General features: G+C 39.6%; 1 long non-coding RNA gene across 1 annotated transcript in view; it reads left to right on the top strand.

The window, feature by feature from the left end:
* LOC137228911 (uncharacterized) overlaps positions 1-21,748 on the top strand; it is a 48,534-nt gene that overhangs the window by 1,933 nt on the left and 24,853 nt on the right. Inside the window, exons 2-3 of the long non-coding RNA XR_010945405.1 lie at positions 10,401-10,609; positions 21,073-21,128. This is a non-coding gene — a long non-coding RNA (uncharacterized lncRNA). The remainder of the gene's footprint in view (positions 1-10,400; positions 10,610-21,072; positions 21,129-21,748) is intronic.

Below are 21,748 nucleotides of genomic sequence, written 5' to 3'. Positions count from 1 at the left end.
AACCTAGGTTTGCTTCACTCCAAAGTCCTAAATCTTTCTACTACATCATACTGGGAAGAAGCTGAATCTGAGAGAGATTTAGAAGTACATTTAATAGAAATCAGTGGCTGCTTAAATGAGATGGAGGGGGAAGTCTTTGAGAGTAACGTTTAGGTTTCTGATTTAGCTGATTTTCGTCTTTGCCAGTAATAAAATCAAAAATAGGAGCAGGCTTATAGATTTGGTGATATCTATACAGGATTTAGTTTTATCTTTAGGACCAAAGTGAGTTTCTCACATTAAATTTGAAGTGTCTACAGGATAACCAGATAGGTCCAGTGGAAATAGAATCTGAAGCTCCCAAAGAGAGTGGCCTAGAGAAGGAGATACAGAAGTTATCACCACATAGGTAGTTGAGCCAGTCCTCTGGATAAGATTACACACAGAGAATACATGTTTGTTACACATTAAACCTGCAAATAATCCTTTAAAAAATGTAATAGTAGTAGATGAAAGTTGGTGCTCAAGTACTGTAAATTATTCTTTCCACAGAAAGAATGTGTCTTCAAAAAATATCCCAATAGTAAAAAGCTCACTGAAATCCTTTACAGCATATTTAATAGCTGTAGTTTGGGGCCAGTTGTATTAGAACTCAAGTTTTAGTTGATGGAAAAAATCAGGAGAACCTACAATCACAAGTAGATTGTTTCACTAGGTTTTCCACTTATCGGAATTAGTTTTATAAACCAAAAATTTGGGTAATACATATAGCGCTAGTTTAAGGAGTATGAGAAAATAATGTGGGAACGGTTTCCTATAGAAAGGAAAAAGTGAACACATCACAAGCCATGCATGACCAATAGTTATGCACGAGGGATGTTTTAAAGAGTCCTGAAAATTGCCAAGTCTATCAATATGAAACATAAGGAGCAAAAAGTATAGTTTTTATGTGTTAAAAGGGTCTTTAACCATAATTTTAATCTTTTAAAGTTAAAACATTAAGCAAATAACATGAAACAACAGGAAAATTTATTTTTTATAACAAAGCTCAAATAACTTGTTTATAAGTGTTTATGAAACAAAAAAAGTAACCTAATGAAGCTAACTTTATTATCTTTATTTTTAATTTTTTTAACAATACCTCTGTGCTCTTTTAATCTTTGGTTACTTATTCTGTAGTTTTTAACTTAATGATTTGTTTACTAAACAAACATAGAAGCTTTAATCCTAAAATACTCGGTGATAAAATGGGCTTTCAAGTTAATTGTTTTTCAATGCCATTTTGAAAGTCTGGTTTACATTGTGATGTACTGGCATTCCAGGACTAATAAAATATAAATTGTTTAAAAAGTAATCAAACAGAAAGAAAATCTTTAATAATGTTGTGGAACTTAGTCATGGCATCAGATAAACTAGCAGTAAACCCAAATATAGATGGAAAATCTCAAGAAGATTTTATTATAGCAAATTAATCTAATTCTATGAAAGTAATTCCGGTTCATCCCCCTGCTCAAATCCTTCTCATTTCCCCTGCCAGCCAGATCCTCACAATGTACAAGACCCCATAAAAGCTGCTCCCCACCTCACCCTTTACTTTGCTCACCTCATGTTTTGCTTCTCCTCCTTAAGCTTGCTCTCTTTCAGCCACACTGGCCTCCTTGCATTCTCTGGGCTATGCTGGGCATGCTCCAGCTTCTTGTGACTCTGCTCTTGCTATTCCTCCTGAAATCCTTTTCTCAATTTTAATTCGCATGGCTCACTCCTGATCTCCTTTAATCTCTGCTCAAATGTCACCTTACTAAAGGAGCCTTCTTTGACCACTTAAGTCTGTGCTGTCCCCCATTCCCCTTTTTTTCTTTATTTTGATTCACAATACTTATTCACAGTACTTGTCATCTACATATTTTACTTGTTATTGTCAGTCTCTCACACTAAAATGTAAGGCCTGTGAGGAGCTCTATCAAAAAAAGTTCCTGGTGCATAGTAGGCGCTCAATAAATATTTATTGAATTAATGAATGACTTCACTTATCCCAAATGACTAGCACGAGCTCTGATACAGAGTACGTGTTTAACCACATTTGGTTAATGAAATGAATTACTAAGGAAAAACTACTGAAAAATTAAAACACTAAAAAAACCCCAAAAGTTCTAGTTTTAGTTGCAATGATGATTGTTTTCTGTGTCTTTAAATATGGCATCCCACCCTTATTCAGCAGTCTGATTATTGTAGTTTTAGCTACTTTGAAGACTACCCGAAACCCAAAAGAAAGAATGAAATGGTTGTTGTGCAAAAAATAAATAAGCATATAAATAAATAAAATTGGGTTAAAATCCAGGCAATTTACTCTGAAATGAAGTTAACTTTAGGTCTTTTGGACATTTACTCTTAAGGAAGTTTGAATGTGAAGGACCAGCATGGTCTTTAGAAATTGGATAATGTATCCTCAGTACCATGTTAGCCATTTGTGAAAGTCCCCCCAGGTGGATGACGACATTGTTTAGGGTATTATCTGAAAATAAACCAAATATTGACTTTTTTCTAAAGTAAACATATTTTAATAACATATAAATACTGATTAAATAATAATTACCTATGTTCACATATTCATATTAGGAGAAAACATGGAGTAGATCTGAAAGCAATGTCATACTTGGGCAGATTGCTGTGTTATTTTATGTACCTTCTCTAACCTTAACTCTAATTCAATCTAAGCATGATGTCCACCTTTCCTGCTCCCTCCATTTACCACCTGGGATAGGCAGAATAATGTCTTCCCAAAGATAGCCACGACCTAATTCCAGGACCTGTGAATATGTTAGATTACATGGCAAAGGGGAATTAGGCTGCAGATGGGAGGAGGTTATCAGCTGACTCTGAGATGGGGAGATTAGACAGTACTTATCTAGGTGGGCCCAGTGCAATTACAGGCATCATTACTAGTCAGAGAGGCAGAAGAACCAGAGAGATGGCAGTGTGAGACTTGGTCTGACCTTGCTGGCTTAGAAGTGAGAGGAATGGGGACAGGAGCCAAGGAATGCAGGCAGCCTCTAGAAGCTGGAAAAGGGAAAGAAATGGATTCTTCCCCAGAGCTTGCAGAAAGGAATGCAGCCCTGCTGAAACCTCGAAATGAGTGAGACTCATTTCAGACTTCCGACCTCCAGAACTGTAAGAAAATAAGTTTGTGTTGTTTTAAGCGACTAAGTATGTGGTGATTTGTTACAGCAGCAAAAGAAAACTAACCCTACCTATTATATGAGAGTTCATTCTGATCTTTTTGCTAGGATAAAAATTTATATGTACTCCAGTGATTAGTACATTCGGCCCTCTGGATCTGCAGGTTCCACATCCGTGTATTCAACCAAGCTCAGATTGAAAATATTCAAAAAAAAAAAGGGCTTCCCTGGTGCCACAGTGGTTGAGAGTCCGCCTGCCAATGCAGCGGACACGGGTTCGTGCCCCGGTCCGGGAGGATCCCACATGCCGCAGAGCGGCTGTGCCCGTGAGCCATGGCCGCTGAGCCTGCGCGTCCGGAGCCTGTGCTCCGCGAGGCCACGGCAGTGAGAGGCCCGCGTACTGCAAAAAAAAAAAAAAAAAAATTCCAGAAATTTCCAAAAAGCAAAACTTGAATTTTCCAGTCTCTGGCAGCTATTTACACAGCGTTTACATTGTATTAGATATTATAAGTAATCTAGAGGTAATTCAAAATATATGGGAGGATGTGCATCGGTTATATGCAAATACCACGCCATTTTATATAAGAGACTTGAGCATCTGTGGAACTAATCCCATGAATTCTGACGGACTACTGTACTCGTATTGATTAGTTTCCATAGTAATCATGTTTGGAAACAACCCAGGGATATTACGTGACTAAAATGGATACTTCTCCCTTTCATCAAAAGTGAGGGCCATAATACAGTATACTCTGAAGTATAATAACTTTTTTATTGCATCAAAATTATGGAACAGCTCTATTAAAATTACACCAAAATATAAAATGCAAAAAATGGTGGAAATTCAAGGAAGAGTTGACAAATCCACTACTACAGCAGGGGATTTCAACAGAGTCTCTGTAAATTACTGTTAGGTTAAGAAGACAAAAATTGTAAGGATATAGGAGATTTGAAAAAAAACATAATTAACAGGCTTGATTTACCACATAGACATCTTTCTAAGCACATGCAGAACATTTACTTAAGTTGACCACCATGTACAAGGGTATAAAACAAGTCTAAACAAATTTTAAAGGATTGGTATCATAAAAATCATATTTCTCAATATAGATGTCAGCAATCAAAATAGATGTCAGTACTTAAAAGATAAAAAATTCATAGGTTTGAGAATTCAAAAACATGCTTTTAAATAACTCAAGTTAAAGAAGAAATATCATATTTTTTAAAATATTTAATACTGAGTGATAACAAAAATAGCACATGTCAAAACTTGTAGAACGCAGTGAAAGCCATACTAAGAAGGAAATGGAGCCTTAAAAGCTGGAAATTAATGCTGAATTCAACTTAAGTAGTAAGACTTAAGAATAAACAAAAAGTGTAGGAAGAAGGAGAAATAAAGATAAAAACAAAACTTATTAAATAGGCAACAAATATCAAATAGGGAGAATCAATAAAGCCAAAATTTTGGTTTTGAAAAAAGTTAACATACCAGAGGTACAAATTAATAATAAGTGGGAAAGTTTTCATAAATAAGTATACAGCTAAAATTACAAAGAAAATACTATCGACAAACTTTATGCTAATAAATTTAGTTCTATGGTCTGAATATTTGTGTCCCCCTGCCCACATCCCATCACCAAATTCATGTGTTGAAATCCAAATGCCCAATGTGATGGTGTTAGGAGGTGGAGCCTTTGGGAGATGCTTAGGACATGAGGGTGGAGCCCGCATTTTGGGATTAGTGCTCTTATAAAAGAGGCCCCACAGAGATCTGCAGCTCCTTCCTGTGCACCTGCAATTCCGAGTTGGTCTCTCTACACATCCTTGCCTCTGCTCCAGAGACAGAATGCTGCTTTTTGTGACTTGGTACTTGCTTGTCTGCCTGGAGGATGGTGGAGTATCCTCTGTTGTCCATTTCTGCTTCAGGCTTAGGCGGGCCATGAACCTCAGGAGTGGTTTTTTTCTCAATAAACCTGTCCTCCTCCCCATAGCAGCTAAACTCTGCGGTGTGTCTTTGGGGGATCTTGTGTGGGAGAGTATTTCCTGCTCCATTTCTAGGAGTAGAGGGGTTTTCCTTTCATTCTTCTCCAGCTGTAGTTTTAGCTTTTCACATGCACCGTGAAGGTGACAGGGTTTGCTGCCTTTCTTCCAAAGGCTTAAAACTTTTGTTTTATACAGAACAAGGGTCCAGGCAGTGCTTTTTTTCAGTTCCTAATGCCCAACATTTCTCAAAGTTCATTTTCCAAAGGAGAGGTGGCCACTTCCTTTCCTGTAGGTTGCACCTCCAAGGGAGGCTTTCTCTGCTCTGCCCCCCATCTTCCTGGTGGGCATCCAGTAGGGGTCTGTGGAGATGAGCCTGTGAGTGAGTGTGAACTCCCCTTGTGTCTGTGGCTCTACGTTAGTCACAGTCAGCCTTTAACAAATTATTTAAAATTTTAGCTGAATGTTTTTGCCTGCTTGTATGACACCTATCTTACCCCCACCTCCTATTTTGCCACAGGTGAGTCAGGGCTCCCATCCCATCTCTCCTTGGAGGAGCCTGTCTTTCCTGTTGCCAGGCTACTTGGTTTCCCTGTGATCTTAGCTCTCTGATGGGTTACAGAAAAATTATTTTTTTTAGTTTATCCTGCTTTTTTTGTTGTTAGGGTCTTTCCATATATTATGCTCTTTCCATAATTTTACAGTCTAGATAGTAGAGTGGAACTCAACTAGTTATTTTTAAAATCCAAGCTCACGTATGTTCTCTCATCTCATTTTCCTTTTAACTCACCCTTCCTGCCCTTGGTTTGAACCTTCCATCTGAAAGCACTTTCATCATTGACTTAGGCTGCGTCTTCTAGGAAACCAAATCTAACACATCTGCCTATCTTAAGTGCAAGCCCCAATGCTATGAAACTCCCCCAATTTTCTCAACAAAATTTTCTAATCTCTCAAGTCTCACAGGATTTATCATTTACACTTGTTATAGCCCCTAAAACTTTCAACCTTGTATTATGAATATTCGTGCCTATGGTTTTTCAGGCACCAATTGGATGAAAATACCCAGATTCATTTATTAATTCCTTCATTCATTAGTCTAGCGTTTATTGAGGACCTATCCCCAGAGTTCTGGAGGAATGAAGTGTGACCAAAAGAGACATTGTACCCATCCTTGTGAAAATTGGAATCTAGCAGGGAAGACAGGCAGTGAAGATGTATTGATTTGGCCAAAAAGTTCCTTTGGGTTTTAAGTAAAAAGACACATTTTTCATTTTCACCAAGAACTTTATTGAACAACGTATTCATGGTTTTGTTCCACTACCTTCTGCCATTTTTCAGGCAACTTCATAATTCCATCTTCCCAAAACGTTTTTCTTTAAATTAATTAATTAATTAATTTTTAGCTGCATTGGGTCTTCATTGCTGCGCATGGGCTTTCTAGTTGTAGCGAGCGGGAGCTACTCTTCATTGCGGTTCACAGGCTTCTCATTGCAGTGGCTTCTCTTTGTTGCGGAGCACGGGCTCTAGGTACACGGGCTTCAGTAGTCGTGGCATGCAGGCTCAGTAGTTGTGGCACACGGGCTTAGCTGCTCCGCAGCATGTGGGATCTTCCTGGACCAGGGCTCGAACCTGTGTCCGCTGCACTGGCAGGTGGATTCCTAACCACTGTGCCACCAGGGAAGTCCCTTCCCAAAACTTTTTATCTTTTTGAGCAAAGAACTGTTCCAGGTGCCTTTTACAGTCTTCCAGGGAATTGAAAGTTTTTCAGTTAAGAGAATTTTGTAAAGACCAAAATAAATGGAAATCCGAATCCATTGTCTGGTGAATATGGAGGATGAATCAGAACTTCCCAGCAAAGCTATAAGAGTTTTTGCCTGGTCATCAAAGAAACATGTGGTCTTGCGTTATCCTGATGGAAGATTATGCTTTTTCTGTTGACTAATTTCGGACGCTTTTTTTCAAGTGCTGCTTTCAGTTCGTCACACTGGGAGCAGTACTTTGCTCAATTGTTTGGTTTTCCGGAAGGACCTCTTAATAGAGAACTCTCTTCCAATCTCGCCATATACACACCACCACCTTCTTCGGAAGACTGGCCTTTGGTGTGGTTGGTGGTAGTTCATTTAACTTGCCCCACATTCTCTCCCGTTCCACATTATTGTACAGTATCTACTTTTCATGGCCCATCACAATTTAAAAAAAAAAAAAAAAAAGAACGTTTTCATCACTTTTAAGTAGAGAATCGCATGCAGAAATACCATCAAGAGGGTTTTTTTCGCTTAACTTATGTGGAACCCAAACATCAAAGCAATTAACATAATAACCAAGCTGGTGCAAATGATTTTCAATGCTTCATTTGGATACTTTGAGTACGTCAGCTATCTCCCGCGTGGTACAACGTTGATTGTTCTCAATTAATGTCTCAGTTTGATGGCTTCAACTTCAAGTGGTCTACCAGACCGTGGAGCATCATCCAGCGAGAAATCTCCAGCAAGAAACTTCGCAAACCACTTCTGACACATTCGATCAGTCATAGCACCTTCTCCGTACACTGCACAACTCTTCCTTCTCCGTACACTGCACAACTCTTTTTTTTGCGTTTCAGTTGCGTTTTTACCTTTCTTAAAATAATAAATCATAATATGCCGAAAATGTTACTTTTTTCTTCCATCTTCAATATTAAAATGGCTACACAAAAATTCACCAATTTTGATAAGTTTTTTCAAAATGCACACTGTCACATGACAGCTGTCACAATACAATCTAAGAAAATTGTTTTGAATGAAGGTAAAGACAACTAAGCTCAAGTAGAGCCATCTTATGGAAAAACCGGACGATCTTTTTGGCCAACACAATAATTAGGTTACTGCGTGCTACAAATGCCATCTTATTAAATAACAATATTAATATAAATACTTACAAAATGAATAAATGAGTAGTTGAATAAATGTGTTAGTAATAACCCCTTCTCCACAATTTTTTCCCTCTTCTTTATATTACATTTAGCCTAAAATATAATGTGTCTTATGGTTCCTGTCACATTATTGAGAATTTCACTGTATACAGCCCCAGGGAATATATTTCACAAAACTTTTTCTTTGATAAATGGCCAAAAAGTACCTCTTTGTAAGTGTTGGGTTTTCATTACAGGACCACAGTTTTCAGTGCTTCATACTCTCTGAGAGCTACTAACATATATTAGAAGTCTTTTTTAATGTTCCACTGAATAGGACCAATATTTTGAAATTCACATTTACTCAAATTCATTTCAATGACATAATTTGAAAAATTATGCCACAAAGGAGAAAGAAAGTAATAAGGATATGTAATGAAACTATATTCAAAAGTAATTTATGTCATGAAATATAAGAAAATCCAATATCAGTGTGAAATTAAATCAATATTAAATTGAAAAAGCAATTCAGTTACTTTTCCACTGCAATAGCCAGATCCGTTATTTTTACATTACTTTTTATTAAACTTTCAATATTGCATTTCTGAGGAAAATTTATTGGATAGGCTAATTTAACACTTCTGAAAAGACATTATATTTACTTTTACTAGTGGATATTCATGATTACATTCTTATTCACAAGGCAAATAATAAAGCATAGGCTCTAGAGTTAAACAGACTTGAGTTAGCACTTGGCTCCAACACTTGTTAACTGTGACCTTAGGCATATTACTTTTCTAAGCCTTTTTTCCTCTCATCTGTAAAGTGGGGGGAAATAAAACCTACCTTACAAGGTTGACATCTCTGTATCTCCAGGATGAGTTGATCCCCACTCATATTGAATTTCCCCAACAGCCTGACTGTCCTTCATTACAATGCAAGCACCACAATGTAAGGCAGAGATATTGCTGTCTTGTTCAATACGGTGGTATCTCCAGCTCCTAGAATAATTACTAGCATGTATAAGGTGCTCAGCTAGTATTCATCAATTAAATGCATGTGATGTGTTTAACACAGTGCCAAGCACATGGAAAATACCCAATAAATATCATTATGACTGTAATTATCTTGTTGATTAATTAGCCTGACCAAAACCACATTTATCTTTCCCTGCTGCTCCCATAGTTGTTCCATCTCAGTAAATCGGCATTACATTTTTTTGGTTGCTTAGGCCAACAATTTTGAAATCATATTTATTTTTCTTTTTTCTTAATACCTAACAAATCCATCATAAATCTTGGCTCTATCTTCAAAATATTGTTGGGAGTCACTCCTCCATGGGTATCTCAAATTTCTCTATGTCTCATAAGACATATGCAAGCAATGTGCATATAAGCAAGACACTGACTGCCCTTTTTTCAGGACTATCTCCTCCAGGATGTTTAGCCAGTAAACAGCTTTGGAAGATATAGTGTCTCTCTCTGGAGCAAAGGGGCAGCCAAGCTTTCTGTCCAGTATGATAAAGATAATACCTCTCTCAGGAGTAAAGTGCAGGCATGTTTACTACTCATTATAAAAGATCCAGGTTCTCCAAGCTCAGGGTTCCCTTTCATGTAACTCACTGCATGGGTCTGTGGATATTGGGGCTTGGGCCACTCACACAAAAATGCTGTGATTAGGACATAGCATCAAAAGTGCACATCATGGAAGGCTTCCTAGAGAAAATGACATGATATAAATGCTGAAATATAAGTAGGAGTTAGCCAGTTGGATTAGAAGAACGTGTAAAGTCCAGTGTTAGAAAGAGCATGAAAACATGAGAAAAGCCGCAGATGTTTCAGCGGAGCCAGAGTGTTGTGTACAAGGTAGAGAGAAGGAAATGGAGGAGGAAGGCTAGGGGAGCATATAAAAATAATTTGAAGAGGTAAGAGTGTCCTGGGTATAAAAGGTCATGTATGCCATAACATGGAGTTTAGACATAATCTTGAAGATTATAGGGAACCATTGAAGGATTTTGAGCATGGATCTTTGCATCTTGGAAAGATCACAGTGGCAGCAGTATTGAGAACATTAAACAGGCAAGATTGGAAACACAGAGACCTTTTAAATCTCTGATTTAATAAACTGGCTTAGAGTTTTTGTGAAATTTAAATAGGGAATGGCAGAAGCAGGGTCAGATAAAGATTCAAATCTTGCAAAAGTTGTGATGTTTTCAAGTTTCCCCCTGTGTACTTCAAAGAAAAGCTATATTAAACCATAAAAATATTTGCAAGGAAATTCAGTTATGTTCTGATATTGTCTTATGTTGAATATAATCTTTTTTTGATATGTCAAATATTTTTTCTAATTTATTTTCCTTTTAAAAAAAATTCCAGGGCTTCCCTGGTGGCACAGTGGTTGAGAGTCTGCTTGCCGATGCAGGGGACACGGGTTCGTGCCCCGGTCCGGGAAGATCCCACGTGCCGCGGAGTGGCTGGGCCCGTGAGCCATGGCCGCTGAGCCTGCGCGTCCGGAGCCTATGCTCCGCAACGGGAGAGGCCACAACAGTGAGAGGCCCGCATACCGCAAAAAAAAAAAATTCCAGGTATTTTAGAGAAATTATTGGTCAAATATCAAGGGAGACTTCCTCCTACTTGTCAGGATGTAAATTAATTACCTAGTTTGAAAGACTCAGAACATTGTGACAGAAATCAAAGAGTTCTTTATTTAAAAAAGGCTTTTTTTCATTTCTCTTTAACATTTTCTTTAAATAATAACCATGTATTATCTACACACTTGTTTCTCAGTTCTCTACTGGTGAGATTTCTCTCTTGGAACTGTCTCATAGTTTTATTAATGAATGCCTCTCCTGTCACAGAAATAGCTGATAAAATGATGCCGGTTTACAGTTAAACTCTGGACCTGATCTGGTCACTGATTCCCTGGGTTGGGGCAGGTGTATTCAAATGAAGTGCCTCTCTCTTTTATATCTGAGATGATTGACAGTGAGAATGTCTGAGTACAACTTTTCCTTTCTTAATTTGGAGCACTGAAAGGTGGGCTTCCTCTATTTTTTACTAAAAATTTACTAAAAATATTACAAAGTAACAAGTATGTAAAAATTCCCATGGCTGAGAAAGATAAGGTTTTGAAGAGCATCTAATATTTTAATATCTTACCCTTGCAGTAACATATCAATTGTTTCTTGGGAACAGGGCAGGGCAGATCTTTGTCTTCTGGTGTCCTTTCATCAAGTTCATCTTTTTCTCAGATGAGGGTAGAATTCTTAAATGACAAATAGCCAAGAGTCTTGGCTGGCAAGGTGAGAGTTTCTGAGGGCTCCCTGGGACCCCATACTCTGTTAGTGCCGTGATCCTGTGATGAAGTTAGATAATCCAACATCAGGAAAAGGATATGAAGAGAAATACAGATTAGAGAGCTATTCAGATGGTAGAATTGACAGGTTTGTTTGGTTAAAGAGAGGGAAAAGACAACAATGCCTGTCAGGATGCAGGTAGTGGCCATCACTGAGGTGAGAAATACTGGGGGAAGGGGTTTGGGGAGGACAGAGAAGATGAGTTCTGTTCTGGGCAGGCAGAGTTTGAGGAGCCTGAAAGACATCCAGATGGTCATGCGCAGTTGGCTCAATGGTTCTGGAGTTTAGAAAACCACTTGAGCTAAACACTCAGATTTGAGAGTCATTAACATCTAAATGGCAGTTAAATTCACGTATTAAGTGAAGTCATTCAAGGAGCATGGATAAAATAAGACTAAAGAAGGGGAACATGTATGTCTAAAAACTATCTACATTCAGAAGTGAGCAAACAGAACAGATTAACAGATTGAGAAGGCAGCCAGAGAGAGCACAGGAAAATTAGGAGTGAGGAAAGAGATGTCATGAAACTAAGAAAGGTTCACAAAAGAGAATAATCAGCAGTGCCAAATGCTCCGGAGGTCAAATGAAAAACACACAGCATGTATCATATCATATATGCTGCTCTGTAGACTATGTTTTTCCTTACAAGATGCTGCAAAGATTTTTTTTTCATTTCAATAACTGAAGATCTGCACTGTAAATTTAAATAGCTACATGTAGCTGCTACATAGAATTCAATTGGATGGGTGCACCATAATTTAGCCAATCACCAAATGAACCTTAAAATTTTCCCAATTTTTGCTTTTATAAAAATTGTTATGAATACCTTTGTATATACATCTTGACATGCATTCACATATTTCCCTATGTTAAAATCCTAGAATTGGAATTATTAGGTTGTCACCCATACCAGCCCCTGAGAGCTGATCCTTGCCTTGATTTTTCTGTGTTTGTTACAAAAGCACCTGGTATTTGACAGAGATGTTTTGCAGCTGTGCTTTAAGAGATAGGCATGGTCAACCGCCCTGAACTGGCTCTGACTTGACCACAGGAAAGTACTTGCGCAAAGGAGAACTAGGTGTGGCTAAAGGTTACCTACGCTTCATTACTATGCTAACATTTCTGCTCAACGGGGGGATCTGTACTCTGCTAGGCCTTAAGAAGTGTGTGCAAAGAAGCATGTAGGACTGCAAATGCCCCAGCTGCTCCTGGAAATGTCTACCCCTTTCCTAGAGCCCTTATGACATCTTCCTCCCTTAAAATTCCCTTACTCCCTTCCGTACCAGGAGAAGGTGTTTTTAGAGCACAAGCTCTCCCTTCACCATTCCTTAATCAATGAATAAAGTTATTGCTGTGCTATACCGAACCTGGTTTCATTTGATTGGCATTTGTGACTCCAGGCAAAGAATCCATTGAGGGGTCACCGACCCCTTGGGGATCAGTAACACAGTCAAAATATCTACAGATTATTTACCAAATTGCCTTCCAGTAATTTGCTCCAATTAGCTAAACTTAGGATTTCTGAATTAAACCAGGGAGACTGGAAAGGGGTGGGTAGTCACAAGCTAGTAATGCCACCTGATTCTGGGCAAAAGGAAATGAACATCCTCTCTAGAGAAAAGCGCCTACGGACAGAGTCTCCAAGGGTGAAGATCTACCAATCCTAGGGCCTGCTGCTGCAGGATAAATTGCTGCACTGGCCAAATAGGAGGCAGCAGGCATGCCCTCCCCATTCTTGAACAGTATGCGGGAAGCCGAGGCACATTCTCCGAGCCTGAGGCTGCACCATCTGGAGTCAGCAGGCCAATTTAGGAAAATCCCTCATTTGAGTGGCTGGATTGTCAAGGAATGGTGTGTTTCTGGCTCTGGGCAGGTATTTGCAGGCAGCTGCAGCTGTAGGGTAGGGAAGAAAGCCAGAAGACTTGATAGAAAAACAAGTTGCCCTGGGGCTGGGTAAATGGGAAAGAGAAAAAAATAGAGCAGTTTTTAGGGAAAGAAGCGCTCCTAGAAGGTCAGCAAAGAAGGAAGAAAGCCTTGAAGAAGACAATGAGGTAGAAGGCCCTGGGGATGGGAAATTTGATTCCCTCTAGGGATCAGGACCTTTGAACTTGCCATCCAAATGCACAGCCTCCCAGTCAAAGAAGGTGAGGGTGACCAACCCACGCCTCTACCCAACCACCCACCCAGCTCTAGGGCCGCCCTGCAAATCCGGGCCAGTCCAGAGCCAGAGGATCACCTTGCTGGTTCGGACTGTTAGGACTAGAGGAGGATGAGGGTGGGGCTTGGTCATCTATGCCCTCCCACCGCGACCCCTGGGGTTGCTGATGCTGAGGGTAAGGGGGCAGGTAGTACTCCACTTACCGCACTTAGTTTGTGGATTTTTTGCTAAACCATGAGAGTTCATCACATTGCCGCGCTGACGGCTTTTACAGTGGAGGGCCAAGTCTAACCAGAACGCAGTCCGAAATGGGCAAGAGTGGGTCGGACATTAAGCGAGCAGTCTCTGCCCTTGGCCACTCTGCCCTGGCAGAAACCCTGGTTACCAGGGAAAGAGGGCCACAGAGGATGGCTGGAAGGAAGGACGATTCAGACAGATACCAATGGCTTCAGCTAGCTCTGCAGCTACTCGCCTCTGCCTCTAGATGTCGCCCTTGGAGTCAGAATAATAACTCCTGGATTCCCTGAGAATGTCGGACTCCAACAATAGGACATGGAATCTATTGTACCTTGCTCCTCAGGGGGGATGAGAAACCCTGACTGATTGAACTTAGAGACACATCCCACCCCGAAACTGAAGGGCTGTAAGGTGGGAGTGAGTGGCAAATAACTGCTCTCTCTTTCTTCCTGTGTCAGATATGTAGGAGACCAGAGGTTAGCAACTGGAATTATGCTACAGTAACTGAATCATCAGAGACTGAGACTTCTGAGACTCCAGAAGTCTCTTTGTTGCCTGGACAATAAACTAGTTTGGGTCAGGAGCTACCTCCAATCCCCAAAGAAGGTGCTGCAACTTCTTATTGACCCCAAGACCTCCAAGGTGCTGGACAGCTGAGTTTCCCAGAAAACTCTCTCTAAATAGCGGATACCTGCATCATCACTTCCTGGAAACTAAGTCATCTGTGTTTGCCCCACTGAGATTATTCTCATGCTTGCTCAATAAAAAAAGGAGAGGGGATGAAGGGGGTGTCTCTTCACCCCCACAGAGCCCACAGAGATGTAGATCTCTATGCGGTGGAGGAAGAATTGAGACGCTCAGGTTCTTGCTTGGTATCCTTGGCTTGTGAGTGTCCCCCCAGTGAAAGCTGTTTCTTACCACGTGATATTGCAGAATTCACCATTATCTACTTTACCACACTGTGGAAAAGCAAAAACAAACAAAAGATCATAAAAACAGCCGGAGAGAAGTCTAACAAGAAATCACAAACAAACTGACAGCAGACTTCCTACTCAACAATGAATACCAGGAGAGGAAGAATATTTCCGAGAGCTTAGAGAAAATATCTATCTCAAATTGTGTGCCAAGAAAACCTTCTTTCACGAATGAGAGAAAAATAAATTTCTCTTGATAAGTAGACACTTAGAGAGTTTGTCACTAATGGATCTATACTTAAATTACACATAAAAGCTGTACTTCAAAAAGAAGGAAAATTATATCAGAAGGAAGGTCTGAAAATGCAAGGAGCAATGGTGAGGAAAGAAAGTGGTAAACATAGCTGAATCTAAAACACTGTCTGCAAAAAAATAATAATAGTAATAATGTCTAATTTAAGGGTATTAGAAAAAGACAACTAAAACATGGGACAAGAATGACATGCAAGGTGGCAGGGAGTTGACAGGAATCTAAGTGTTCCAAAGACCTTTTTCAGAGGGGAGTAAAGTTAACATATTAACTTTAGACTTCAACATATGTTGTTCTTTAAATATATTGCTTTCTATAAATCACGTCTTAACTTCTTTCCAAAAGGAAAAATAAAATGTACATCTGAAAACTTAGGAAGTGTATAAAGTGAAAATGTCTCCTTAATTCTGTCATTTATGCTCTCCACATGGAATTTTTTGATTACACATGCACACACACATGCACACAAGCACAATCAATTTTTTATTTTATTTTTTATTGAGGTATAGTTAACTTACAATATTATATTAGTTTCAGGTGCACAGCATAGTGATTCAAAATTTTTATAGATTATACTCCATTCATAGTTATTATAAAATATTAGCTATATTCCCTGTGCTATAAAATATAACCTTGTAGCTTATATATTGTATACATAATAGTTTATACCTCTTAATCCCCTACCGCATCTTGTCTCTTCCTCCTTCCCTCTACCCACAGTAATCACTAGTTTGTTCTCTATATCTGTAAGTCTCTTTCTTTTTTGTTATATTCACTAGTTTCATTTTTTTAGATTCCCACATATAAGTGATAACATACAGTATTTGTCTTTATCTGACTTGTTTCCCTAAGCATAATATCCTCCAGGTCTATCCATATTTTTGCAAATAGCAAAATTTCATTCATTTTTATGGCTGAGTAATATTCCATTGTGTGTGTGTGTGTGTGTGTGTGTGTGTATGTGTGTGTATACACATGTTCTTATCCATTCATCTGTTGATGGACACGGTTTACTTCCATTTCTTGGCTGTTGTAAATAATAATGCTATGAACAATGGGGTGCATGTATCTTTTCAAATCAGTGTTTTCATTTTCTCCCCAGGAGAGGGTATATATCAAATCAGTGTATAAAAAACAGATGAGCATCATGATCAGTGACCAGTCACATCACTACTTTCAAAGTCTGTCTGTAATTTGTCACTGTGCACTTGTTACTAAGTTCAAATACAGACAGCAAAGTATGTAGTTGTGCTGCCTTCTTGTCTCTCAGTGATAACCCAACCCACATGACATGACATTTTACAAAAATGAATACTCAGAAGAGGGAATTGGTCACCAAAGATGAAAGTGCAGCAAAGAAATGAAAAGTGATAGCATTGGAAGGGAAATGTGAATCACTATGAATGGAGTTATATAAGAAATAGCTGTGGGTATGTTGACAATGCCACCATTCAAGAAACTCTTGACATACAACAGAGGAACTTTGTGAAGGTGAAGGCATTGACATAAATAAGGAAAGTCGTTGTAATGAAAAAAAAAAAATGAAGATGTCCCAGAGAAAGTGACATTGGCAAAGATCTTCACCTTAAAGAAATGCTCAGGAATATTTCACAACATTGATAGCACAAAGGATGAAAGTCAATAACATTTTTACACACTAGTAATAAACAGTATAAAATGTAATTAAAAAAATTATTTGCCAGGACTTCCCTGGTGGCGCAGTGGTTAAGAATCAGCCTGCCAATGCAGGGGACACGGGTTCAAGCCCTGTTCCGGGAAGATCCCACATGCCACGGAGCAACTAAGTCCGTGGGCCACGACTGCTGAGCCTGCGTGCCACAACTACTGAAGCTCACGTGGCTAGAGCCTGTGCTCTGCAACGGGAGAGGCCACTGCAATGAGAGGCCTGTGCACCTCAACAAGGAGTGGCCCCCGCTCTCCGCAACTAGAGAGTGCCTGCGCACAGCAATGAAGACCCAACGTAGACCAAAAAAAAAAAAAATTATTTGCCAAAACAACAATAAGTTCCTAGCAATAAATCTTAAAAAATAAGACTTTTAAGGACCTGTGAGCTTATCTCTCTAAAAACATATAGTACATGTACAAAAACTTTGAACTATTTGGTCCCACCTGCAGTCGCTTGGGAGCAACACCAGGAAAATCCTCAGGGCCGCTTGCAGGAAGACCTAGGGGTTGGGGAAGCAGGATGCGAAAAGGCCTGATATGAAGCTGGATGTATGTCCAAACAGGGAAGCCCTCAACCAGGTGTTGCTCCTCTTTCACAACACCTTCCAGCCAGACAACGATGGAATGATATCTGAAGAATCTACTGGTGGCTTCTTTATATGGGACATACTACGACATCTTGGGAAGCCCTTCCTAAATCCTAAACACTCTGAATATATGATTACTGAGGTTCATCCTTCACCTGTTTTTTTCTCAAAGACATAACACTATTGAATGGTGCCAGTCATGGAGTATAATTGCAGTTATGGAAGACTTTGTTCAAGGCACTTTGTACGTATTTATACTGCTATTTGCTGTCAGCCCAGCAGCAAAGAACACAGATCTACTAAGTGTTCAAAGCATTCCCACTCCCGCATCTAGTTCCTGCTCCAACATTCCAGCCCAAGCCAAGAGGACACAGACGGGTCAAGGGTCTCAGGTAGAAACAAATGTAATTGAATGGTTTGTTTTGAGTTATATGGAGCCACACTCAGGCTCTCACCTTTACCCCATGTCCTACCTCTATTTTTGTCCTACTGGGTCATCCCAGAATTTTCTGAGAGGAGATTCTTCCTCATCAAGAAAAGAGGAGAATAAAATGGCTGGGTAAGGAAGAAATATGGAGAAGTGAAAAATGTAAAATATAAGGCATAAAAAATATAAATCAAACCATAGGTATCAGGAGTGAGATAGCAATATATCTAAAAAAGCAGCCAAGAAATAAAGAGAGAGAGAGAGAGAGAGTTATTGGAAAATTAATGATGGCAAATATGAATCTACACCCTCATATATACGAAATATTTACCTTACTTTAGTTTTAAAAATCTAATTTAGGATGAGTTTGGTCCATGACCAGGTTGACAGAAAGCTCAATCTCAATCACACTGGAACCGCCCTAACCCCACCCTAATCTTATGAAGTACTCCAGGGAACTTACAAAATAGTACGAGTGGCACTTCCCATCTTCAGTCCACCCTGAATACTATTAATATTCATATTATCCTTGCTAGACCTTTGAAAAGCTCTTCTACTTCTTGGGCATGTGAATATTTTTGACCTCTGATCAAAATCAGAATGCTAGGTGGTGACTGTCTTATCTTGGGCTGCTATAACAAAGTACCATAGACCGGGTAGGTAAAGAACAAAAATTTATTTCTCAGAGTTCTGGAGGCTGAAAATTCCAAGATCAAGCTTGGAAGATTTGGACCCTCCTCTTGGCTTACAGATAGCTGCCTTCTTGCTGTGTCCTCACATGAAAGAGAGAGAGAGAGAGAGAGAGAGAGAGAGAGAGAGACAGAGGGCGGGCTCTGGTCTTTCTTCTTCTAAGGACACCAGTCTCATCTTGGGGCCTCACTCTCATGGCCTCATCTAAACCTGATCAGCTCCCAAGCTCTACCTCCAAATACCATCACACTGGGGGTTAGGGCTTGAACATGTGGGTTTGGGAGGGAGGTACAAACTTTCAGTCCACAACAGTGACCATGCAGTCGACCTCCCACCCAAGTTCTGCCACCTTTCCCATTCAGCCTTAGGTCCCCACTCCCTGTGGAGCCTGCTGACCTCCAAATACTTCCAAGTCTTTAGAAAATCCACTTTCTGTCTTTCTGTCTCTCACCCCTCAAAATCATCCACTTCTCTCCATTTCTTCCTAATGTCATCTCCTCAAGGATTTCAGCCTTTTGGGAAACAAATGTCAGAAGAGGAGGTTGCCTATCCAGAGGCAAAGAAACATAGAGGATCTGGGGGATTGGGGAAAATGCTGAGACAAAAACACAAATTAATACCTTAACAAATTATCCTTTCACATTAAAAGTCAAAGAAACCTTGTGTAATCTCAGCCAGGCTCAGCACCTTGATTAGGCAACAGACCACATAGGAATTGGTGCCTGCACTTCCCAGATTTAAGAGAAAAGCAGTAATGAGTGGAGACCTCTGATCAAAATCCCCAATTCACAGTGTTCCCAATGCAACAACCTCAGCAGGTGACTGGCCAATCTTAGATAAATAGCCAGGTTCTGCAGTTGGTACCCAATGCATTACATATTAGCTATTGTCTACAATGCATGTCTAAAATCTAGAAAGCTTGGAAAACTGAAAGTGTTTTTGGTAATCATTTGGGAACAATATCTGGTCTGATATTACTTAAAAGTCTTCATAGTCTTCATTTGCCTTATTTCATGTGAGTAGTCACATGTTTTGCTGGTAAGATAATAAATAATGGGCTGGATAATAGGGTGTTGTCTCAGACTTGCAGGGGATATTAAGTAGTATATGACCCATGCACCATATTTTCTTTATCAAATCAGAAACATTCTGAATTCCAAAAAATTAAGCCACAAGGGTTTTAGAAAAATGATTGTGGAAATTGTATACTTGGATCTTACTGGCTCATGCACAGAACTGTTCCACAACAGACTCCTAAAGTCACTTATTTCCAACCACAGGGACAATATAACATTGAGCAGATGTGCAGGGTAATCACACTTGAGGTTGATTAACCTGAAGGCCTGGTCTGTCCTGAGGGCAGACAGGGAGCAATGAATCATGAGGAGAGGTAGCATGTGGCCAGGGCTACCTGGCTCTCTGTGTGGTGTGTAAGTCTGCTGGGCAAGGAAGCAATAAATCCAGGATAGTAATAACTCCCTCTCTGTGGCTGGGCTTTATTTGCACACTGGGAACTAAATTGGAAGCTGAAGCTTTGTTCTATGTCCTTGAGATGGAAGTGAAGCGTAGGAAGAGACAGGAGTGGGCAATTGCTGTTAACCCAGCCTGAAGCTTGTTAGCAGAAAGGGAGCTTTGGGGGAACACAAATCTACGTCTTGCGACTTATCAAGGGGTTTTACCAGGTAGAGACCACAAGCTTATTAGACCTCAGTTTTATACGACAAAGAAGATGTAGTTGGGGAAAAGAAAGCAGTAAGGAAAATGAAATGGGAAGGCACTTCAATAGGAAATGGTTTATTCCTTTACACGAGGAGACCAGGGGTAATACACAAAGAGGAAATTCTTTAAGAGGTAAAGATGCAGGCAAGAGTCCAAGAAAATCAAGAAGAAAAGTACTTTCAACATTCATGGGCCTCCTTGCAGCTACTTCACAGTATGAAAAGACATCCAGGAGTTATTTTCACAGTTTGAGGAAGCATCCATAATGTGAAGTCTTTTTTGCATAATAAAACATAAATATGAGCTGGTTCAAAGACTTTAGTATACAGAAGAGGTGGAAATAAGTAAATAAACAAGTATAATTTAAAGTTATCTGTCACAACATGTAAGAATCTGGATTCACATTATTTTTTGTTGACTGGCCTGAGATGAATGGTGCCATGTAAATGGTAATAATGACTAATAAAGATGTGCTATCACTATTCCTAGTTAGCCTTATAGAGAAATAACACTCACCAATGCATCAATCAACTTTTCTGCGTGCAGACACCCACAGTCTGGTCTGCCGTCATAACAGACTCTTCTTCCCGAAAAGTCAAGCCTCAAGGGGAGGAGTGTGGAAGTTTAAAAAAATAAATAAGTGCAAGAAAGTCAGATGATTAAATTTGATTTGTGACATTACAAGCAGTTCTGGTATCCTGAAGCGTCACATTTGGGTTCTTACCTGTGTCAGAGCGCAAATGTAGATTAGAGATGTTAGACAAGTGATAATACAATGGCCTCAGTGATCTTTCTTAAGTAATTGTTTCTTGCCTAAAAATTTCATTCTGTGTAGAAAAGGCATATTTCTCTCATTAATAAAAAACCTACAGAGATAAGTCTCATTCCCCCTGCAGATTTTTGTCTACCTTCCTCTTTAATATGCTTCAGGATAATTCATTAGTTTGTTCATTGTTTTTCACAGGAACACTAACGAGACTAGCAGACTCGAGATCATTTGTCTAGGAGGCTGATGTCTTGGTAAGTTTTCATTATACTCCGATCACTCCCACCCTTTGGTGGAAAATGCAGTGTTATGGGAGAGCTGCAAAGATGTTGTATACAAGGCCTTCAAATGCATACATTCAATTCATCGTTCTGGGGGCTCCAGGGCAGTGGCTACAGAAGGGAGAAATATGCGTAGCATCTGTTCTCAAATGATTGATGAAGACCTTCGGGGAGGGATGCATGGGTACAACCAAGTAGACAGAATAGGGGAGGCAAAATAGTAGACGGTTTTACACCCAAGAAAATAACTATTTTTGAAATGTTAGAGTAGCCTGTCAGCCTTGACATTTTTTTTTTTTTTAGATTTGGAGGAAACTGGGGTGAGTAATTACAGGCAGTGACTGTCCTTGTCAAGATATTTCTGTAATTAGAGAAATACACAATATATCTCATTTAGAGGCACCTCAAATAGAGCCATGGGGACAGCCATCAGTTGGAAAAGGTTCATAAGTTCGGAACAGTCAGGCAACGGTACTGAAGCTAAAAGCTGGCAATGTCTGTGACAGGAGAGGACATTCTGTCATCCTAAAGCATGGACCCTGCTTGAAAGCAAATCTGGACAGAACAATCCGGAAAGAGAAACAGTTCTTGGA

This window comes from Pseudorca crassidens, chromosome 8 (assembly GCF_039906515.1).
Source record: "Pseudorca crassidens isolate mPseCra1 chromosome 8, mPseCra1.hap1, whole genome shotgun sequence".
NCBI classification, from domain to species: domain Eukaryota; kingdom Metazoa; phylum Chordata; class Mammalia; order Artiodactyla; family Delphinidae; genus Pseudorca; species Pseudorca crassidens.
Note: the sequence above shows the minus strand (reverse complement) of the source record. Positions and strands in the feature narration are given on the sequence as shown.